Source organism: Mandrillus leucophaeus, unplaced genomic scaffold (genome assembly GCF_000951045.1).
Source record: "Mandrillus leucophaeus isolate KB7577 unplaced genomic scaffold, Mleu.le_1.0 Scaffold129, whole genome shotgun sequence".
Lineage (NCBI taxonomy): Eukaryota > Metazoa > Chordata > Mammalia > Primates > Cercopithecidae > Mandrillus > Mandrillus leucophaeus.
This window is the reverse complement of record NW_012101243.1, coordinates 1,679,393-1,687,835: the sequence shown is the minus strand read 5'-3', so window position 1 is coordinate 1,687,835 and position 8,443 is coordinate 1,679,393. Positions and strand designations below refer to the sequence as shown.

At 43.7% G+C, this 8,443-nt stretch overlaps 1 protein-coding gene across 3 annotated transcripts in view; it reads right to left on the bottom strand.

Annotated features, from left to right (window-relative positions):
- LOC105533839 (ubiquinol-cytochrome-c reductase complex assembly factor 1) overlaps positions 1-8,443 on the bottom strand; it is a 131,372-nt gene that overhangs the window by 60,094 nt on the left and 62,835 nt on the right. The gene's annotated exons all lie outside the window — the stretch shown is intronic.

The following is an 8,443-nucleotide window of genomic DNA, read 5'->3' as shown; positions in this document are numbered from 1 at the left end:
TCCCAGCTACTTGGGAGGCTGAGGCAGGAGAATCGCTTGAACCCGGGAGGTGGAGGTTGCAGTGAGCCAAGTTCACATCATTGCACTCCACCCTGGCAACAGAGCAAGAAACTGTCTCAAAATAAACAAACAAACAAACAAACAAAAATTAGTGGGGCATGGTCGTGCATGACTGTAGTCCCAGCTATTTGGGAGGCTGAGGCAGGAGAATTGCTTGAGCCCCAGAGGTGGAGGTTGCAGTGAGCTATGATTGTGCCATTGTACTCCAGCCTGGGAGACACAGAGAGAGCTTGCCTCAAAAAAAATAAAAATAAAAATAAAAAGACATAAATAAAGAAAGAAAAATAAAACAAAGTCAAAATGGTTAATAAAAATTAAAGACTTGAAGATCCTGCTACCCACTGCAAAACAAAGCCAACACTTGTCACAGACTCTGACCATATAAGAATAATGTTGAGTCATTAAGTAAGCTATTTCACAATACAGCTCACTTTAAATCACATCATGGGTGTATATCTTCATAATAAATGTCTAAATTTCACATTGAGAGGTCAAATTACATTTTGTCACTGATTTAAAGTCATAATGTCAGACCTCTGTTGGAAACGAGGGGGAACTGAGGACAGGGGGCATTATGGAGGGAATAACACACTTCTATGCTAAAACATAATAAAATAAATAAAAAATGCCCTTAAGAATGCAGGCTGGGCGCGGTGGCTCATGCCTGTAATCCCAGCACTTTGGGAGGCCGAGGCGGGCGGATCACCTGAGGTCAGGAGTTCGAGACCAGCCTGGCCAACCTGGTGAAACCTCATCGCTACCAAAAATATAAAAATTAGCCGGGCGTGGTGGCAGGTGCCTGTAGTACCAGCTACTCAGGAGTCTGAGGCAGGAGAATCGCTTGAACCTGGGAGGCAGAGGCAGCAGTGAGCCGAGATCGCGCCATTGCTCTTCAGCCTTGGCATCAACAGTGAGACTCCGTCTCAAAAAAAAAAAAAAAAGCAAAATATCAGTGTGCCAATCTGTATCCAGGAAAAAAAAAAAAAAAAAAAAAAAATACAAAATAAACTTTAAAAACTATCTTGTAATGAGAAAGATTCCTATATTAATTAATCATTTATTGAATAAGTATTACTAAGCACCTACTCTGAATATTGACTGAATCTGTGCAGAAGCTACTACTCTCTGTTTAGGATCAACTCAAGGTGCTCCTCCCAAGTTTGATGTGTCACCCAGGCTGGAGTGCAGTGGTGTGATCTCGGCTCACTGCAATCTCTGTCTCCCAGGTTCAAGAGATTCTCCTGCCTCAGTTTCCTGAGTAGCTGGGATTACTGAGTAGCTGGGATTACAGGCACCCACCACCACACCCGGCCAATTTCTGTATTTTTAGTAGAGATAGGGTTTCACCATGTTGGTCAGGCTGATCTTGAACTCCCGACCTCTAGTGATCCACCTGCCTCGGCCTCCCAAAGTGCTGGGATTACAGGCGTGAGCCACCGCGCCTGGCCTGATGATGTTCTTAAACCCACAATTTATTATTTAGGTTTTAAGCTTCACAGTACTATCCTTGTCTCTCAGTGATTCCAGTGGCTCATACATAATACTGATCTCTTTTACATATAAGAAAGGCAAATAATCCAGCTAGCAAAGTAAAGACAAAAAAAAGGAGTGTTCAAACCTGGCACCCAGATATCTCTAAAAGGCAAGCAAGCATGGAGACAGGACAAAGGAAGAAAATGTCACTCACTAGGAGTATCAAATGATAAAGGGCTGAAGCTATCAATCCTGCCTTATGTAAAATAATAATAATGATTACTATCATTTACTAAGTTCTGTAATATGAAACTTGTCACTGTAAGATGCGTTTACATTCATTCTCTCTCAGAACATTCTAACTATCCCTGTTTCACAGAAAAGAAAACACACTCTGAAGAGGTTAAGTAACTTAAGGTTGCACAGTAGAGAAGAAAGGGGCTGGAATGAAGCCTGAGCTCCCCCCTTTTTCCCCCATTCTGTGATAACACAGCATCAAGAACCTCTTCCTGCTAAATAAGACAAGTAGGAAGGCAACAATACTGTCTGCAGAGTTCAAAGGAACAGGAGAGTTTCCTAGCTATGATTTCCTCCTCTCAGCCTAAATCTGGGAGGGAAGACTCTTGTTATTCCTGATGCTGACCTCCTGCCAGGTACTGGCAGCTCTGAGCATCCTGTCTCGCTCGCTCTGTTTGGGCCCTCTGACAATGCCAGTTGTGTTTTGGCCTTGTTTCTCCGGCATGGTAGTTTATAAGCTGCTTAGAGTAGATCTGATTTTGAATTAATAAAGACTAGCAGGCACTTGGGCAGGTTTGTCACTCTGGCTGCTATGAAGGAATCCCAAAGGGGACTTTCACACAGCTTGTTTCCCTTACGCTGTCACCAGCTGAGGCCAAGAAAGCAGAGCCTAGATGGCTACACTCAAGCCCCAGCAGTGTGCTAATGAATGAGTTTATTGATCTGTAAGCTGGCACGCTGACCCTTTTCCAGGGCTGTGTACAAGGCTATCTCCACCTGGTTTCCCAAATTCCCTCACCGTGAAGCCTAATCCTTCTGGGGGGAGCATGAGGGCCACAGGACAACCTGTGGGCACACAGACAAGTTGGGTGAGGTACTTCCTGAAGCCATCTCACCTGACAACAGGCCTCCTCCAAGAGCTACACCTGGCCTGCAGCTTGCCTGTCAGACCCACTATAAAGAATAAGCCCCTGGGTAGCGGGTATCAGTGCACTTAGGGTATGTAATGTTGGTAAAATGCTGCTGCATAGGCCTTTGCTTTGGGCAATAAAGCTACAAGCGTGGGTGTTTGAACACTGCAACTCTGGCTGGGGGAGGGTAAAAGAGGATGTGCACATGGCCAGGGCTCACCATGTATAGCAGGCCTGGGGTTGCTGGAATCCAGCAGAAGCCTGAATGCCCTACAGCTACAATAAAAATGCTGTGGTGGTTTTAAAGAGCCTCTGCAGAGGCTGCCAGTGTCTGCCAGCGCAGTTCTCTGGCTGCACTGAGACTGGCACCAGTCTGCTTTCCAACCTCTTCCCATCCCCACACTTTAATTCCTTCTCTTCTTTCCCAAAGGCTTCTTCCCTTCAGCTTACAAAATCGTTCCAGTGTTTCCCCCACTTTAAAATAAAAAACAACTAAATGCTTCCCTTCTAAACTGTTTTTCCCTCAAGTGATCATCCCCTCATTTGAAACTTCTTAAAAAGTAGTTTACAATAACTTCTTTGCCTTTTAATTACTCCTCAATCCCACATAGTCTGTTCTAGCCCCCAGAAGTCCAAGGCAACTGCTTTCCTTGACCATCCCCAGGCAACCCCCCTTCCCCTGTGATCCCATATAATCTGTACATCATCCTGTGCTAGTTTCAGGTTTACCGGTGGCCTCTCCCGGGACACACATAGTGAGCGCCACGAAACATGGGGCCCATCATACAGCTGGTGATCCGTAAATGTTTGCTATGCTCATATGACATGTTCATACTCAGGGGAAGAGACCCCTATCCCCTGACCACCAAATAGGACAATCAGAAAGGAAGCAAAGTGTTTAGAAGGGGCAGGTAACCACAGTTAACTTCAGAGTTGTCTCGGGTCCTCCACTACTGAGTAAGTGGCCTGAGACAATTCCTTAACATTGCCAAAACTGTCTCCCCATTTGCAAAATGAGAGAAGTGGACTAGATCTGTAGTTTTTAAATTGCATTCTGAGTTTCCATGGAACTACCTAAGGGTCTTTTTTCAGTGGGCATGTTGTGAAGATGTGAAGCAAGCAGGTCATTCCCACCTCCTTTTATCATATATATCATATTTGGTGGCTGAGCATAAGATTTCATTTTTAAAAAGGACTCTGCTGATAAAAAGTTTGAAAATCACTAGATCCCTCTAGCTGGAAGGCTCTTTCATCCACTCTTTCACTTGCTAACTTCTATTCACCCTCTAGGTGTCAATATAAATGTTCTCTTCAGTGAAGCCTTCCCTGACTGACCCACCCCTAAACTAAATGAGACGCCCAGCTTCTCCCACATACCTTGTCACATCCTCGCATCACACCTATCACAGCTGTGATTTGTTTAATGTCTCTCTTCTCACCTAAGCCCTAAGAGGGCACGAAATAAATTTGTCTGCTATACACAGTGCCTTCAATCAAGAGAATAAATGCCATAATTTTATGAATCTATGTTTAAGCAGGTACTTAAGTATTAATTAATGTTAATTTAAGTATTTAATTAGTTACTTTAGTAGTTATAGTTACTAAAGAGGAAAGCAACTTAGTGCTTTGAGTTAGCCAGACCAGCACCTGAATTTCCTCTCCACCACATTCTAACTACTTCTTTGGGAAAGTTCTCTGACTTCTCTAAGCCCCTAATCCCTCATATGTAACATGAGAATAAAGAAGTTGTGAGCATGTGTGAAATAATATATGTAAATAAATAAAAGATAATATACATAAAACACCTTGTAGTAAGTATATTTATGAAATACCTGACTTTAAAATAATCTTTAAAAACAGACTACATTTTACTCCCTCTCCATCCTACCTTCATTACAGGTATGTTCTAATTTTATTAGTTCCATTCCATTGTATAAAATTAATTTCTGCATTGAGAAGGTACTAGTGCTCCATGACAATTTCAATTTCTCTACAAATCTGTTAACACTTACAATGCCAACACAAATTCCAACTACATAAATCTCCCTGCCCAGAAGAAAGGGAATGCTTCAAAGCAGAGATAATACCTGAATTGGATACTGAAGGAAAAACAGGAATTTGTCAGGTGGAGAGGAGGGGGAAGGGCCTTCTGGGCAGAAGAAACTTCGTGCAGAAGACTTGATATTTCTACTATATCGTTTTGCTTTTTCTTGCAGAGAAGGGAGTAGTGATGCTAATGATGCCTAGAATAGCAACAAATGAGACTAGTAAAGGCACCATAGGTCACATCTGATCAGAGGTGTGAGTGCAGTGATATGAAACTTATTTTATTTTATTTTATTTATTTATTTTATTTTCTGAGATGGGGTCTCGCTGTGTCGTCTAGGCTGGAGTGCAGTTGCACCATCCCAGCTCACTGCAACCTCAGCTTCCCAGGTTCAAGCAATTCTCGTGCTTTAGCCTCCTGAGTAGCTGGGACTACAGGTGCCCGCCACCATGCCTGGCTAATTTTTTTGTATATTTAGTAGAGACGGGGTTTCCCCATGTTGGTCAAGCTGGTCTTGATCTACTAACCTCAAGTGATCTGCCCACCTCAGCCTCCCAAAGTGCTGGGATTACAACTGTGAGCCACCGGGCCCGGCCAAAACTTGTATTTTATTCTGAGAACAACAGAGAATATTAAGGAGTGAGTGTGTGTGTGTGTGTGTGTGTATGTGTGTGTTTCTGTGTGTGCTGACCCCATTTGTACTGAGAAGGCCAACAGAATGGGGATAGGGAAGCTAGAGGCCAAAGACCACTTTTCAAGTACAGTTGGTTGCAACTCAGTGTAATCAATTTAGTGGGTGACATCATCAATGTCTGTTTAAAATGAATTCAAATGAAATAGAAAATATCGGAGGTTCCCTCTCTCGGCCTTGGAGCCTCCCTCCCTTGGTCTCTGTACAGAGGAGCTACTTCTTTCTTCCTTCTCCCTTCTTTCTTGCCTATTAAACTCCCTGCTCCTTAAAACTAAAAAAAAAGAAAGAAAGAAAAGAAAGTATCAGAGATTACCTGACATTACAAGGATAAATTTTACAGAACTTTTGTACCAGATTCATGTGTCCATTCACATGTCCATTCTGGTCACAAAGTAACATGCATTCGTTACTATGGGTCAGGGTCAAAAAAAGTTTGAGTTAGGTGACTGAGCAGGTGAAGGGGTGAGGGAAGAGACAAAGGAGGGCTCCCAGGTTTCTGGTGTGGGCATGATGCCAGTGGCCAAGATAGGGAATAGGGGAGGAGGCCTGCTTTTATCAAGTCCACGTGGGGATGCTGGACAACGAAGACAGTGGCCTTTCTCAGCATTTTTTCAGCAGCCACAGTCAACACTAATCTTGTTCAGCAAAGACAATGAACACATAGTCATTGCAGCTGCAAGCTCAAGTGAATATACAACTGATAAGGGTCCTCTAGGAGCTGGAGGGCGTCCCAGTCCTAAATCCCAAACCACAGAAAAACTGTGAAACTAAAAAAAAGCAGACAGGATAAGTGAAACACCATTTCCTCCAGGGAACTAACAGGGTGTGAGAAATCTTATCCTTATTCTAAGAGTCAACAGGGAACCCTTACCCTTGGGAACCTAAGCAAACCTTCTGAAATGTCAGCCACCAGGGTATTTTTGTTTATTAAGAGTTTGTTTGGTTTTGGTTTTGTTTGGGGGAGGAGGCATTATTTCTACTTTTCTAACTGTTTTCTAAGCCTCCTACCCCACCCCACACTACCACCTCCAAGAGGTACTTCAACCCCTACGCTTCTAGCAAGTCCACTGAGTCCTGTAACCTTGATGTGGCTATCCTTTGGTTACCCTCCTAGAGCTTCAGGCTAAAAGAGCAGGGCCAATAGAACATGGCTTGGGGGGGATCCATCATTCCTCCTAACTGCCTGCCCCGCCCCCCGTCCTCCTCCATTCCATTAGATGAAAGAGTTCTCCAATTCTTGAAGTATCACAGCACAACTGAGCCCCAAACTAACTACTTTCCTGGTGACCCTTCCACTACATTCCTCAGTAAACCTGCCCCAGACATGTCAGGCAACTGGCTGCCCTCAAATACTCCATGTTCTTGTACATGTTCTATCTTTTGTTCTCAATATTTCCTCAACCTAAAATGCCCACCCTTTCTCTGACAGAAATTCTAGTCACTCTTCGTGGTGCATCTCAAATGTCACCTCTACCACAAAGCCACTTTTTATTCAACACTCCACCCCATCACCAAATCTGGATTTAGTGACACCACTTCGTGCTTCCACTGCATCTGCCTGTGTCTTGGGCACAGCATTTCTTTCACTGTCGTGCATTATAGGCAATCGTGCTTTTATGTCGTCTGTTTTCCACTAGACTTAACATTTCTTGAAGATCCAGACACAGAGCCTGTATCTGATTTGCCCAAAAGAAACGACCAGAAAAGAACACATGTCATACCCTTCTCTCCAACATCCCATGGTCCTGCACACACAGGAGGTCCTCAAGAAGAGCGTGCTGATTCAAACTGAAAAGCTACAGATTCTTTCCACCAAACCCTGCAGACCATCAGAACTAGGGGAGAGAAAGAGCGGAAGGGGAATCAAGCGTAGATTTGAAGCAGACAGCTTCCCTCTCTCGATTGAACTAGGGGTGGTACACCCTACTCCTCAGAAATTAAACCAACCTCAGCAAGGAAGATTCAGCAGGCAGTTTGGAAACTTTAAAGAACTAAAAGTAGTTTCAAGGTTCTCCCAGCTGCTGTTAGTCGGGTATTGACCTTGGGATGTGGTCACAGGGATTATATATTTTATTTTGCCATCCACTCCCTCTAACACTGATACCTCTAGCTATATGGGCAATAAAGAGTCTTTCATACAGGTTCTGAATATTATCTTTGAGTTCCTCTGGGAACACCCTAGCCTTCTTGCAACCCTCCCACCTTTCCAGTGAGTAATTTTACAGTGCCACCTCTGCCGTCCTCCTCTCCTGAAAAAGCACTTTTTCCCCTCAATATATCCAGCTTCCCTCCCTGAATGCTATGCCCTAAGCTTCACCATTAAGACAATAGGAAGGCAGTGTGCCTTCTAAGCTGCCTGATGCGTGGCACATTTCAAAGAACTAACAGGTAGAAGTATAAGGGTTTTGATAGTTGCAGCTTCCTTTGTGATCCTATAAGTACTTCTCACTCATATTTATTATATAACTTAGGCACTCTGATTTATAATTGACCATATTACACAACTTATCTCCCTCACTTGACTGTAAGCTTCTTGAGAACTATTCTCTAGTTCCCACAAAGCGCCCAGGACATGGTGTGCACTTAATAAACTACTGCTTAGAAAAAGATAGCATAGGCTGGGCACGGTGGCTCACGCTTGTAATCCCAGCACTTTGGGAAGCCAAGGCAGGTGGATCACTTGAGGTCAGGAGATTAAGACCAGCCTGGCCAGGATGGTGAAACCCTGTCTCTATAAAAATACAAAAAAATCATCTGGGCATGGTGGTGGGCTCCTGTAATCCCAGCTACTCAGAGGGGCTGAGGCACGAGAATCACTTGAACCCAGGAGACGGAGGTTGTAGTAAGCCGCAATTGCACCACTGCACTCCAGCCTAGGCAGCACAGTGAGAATATGTCTAAAAAAAAAAAAAAAGAAAAAAAAAAAAAGCATAAAATAAACTGCCACTTTAGGCCCCCTAAGCCAAACTCAGTGTAACTGTGTGAGTACAGAGGAAGAAACATTTCAGAGGTGATCAAAACCAA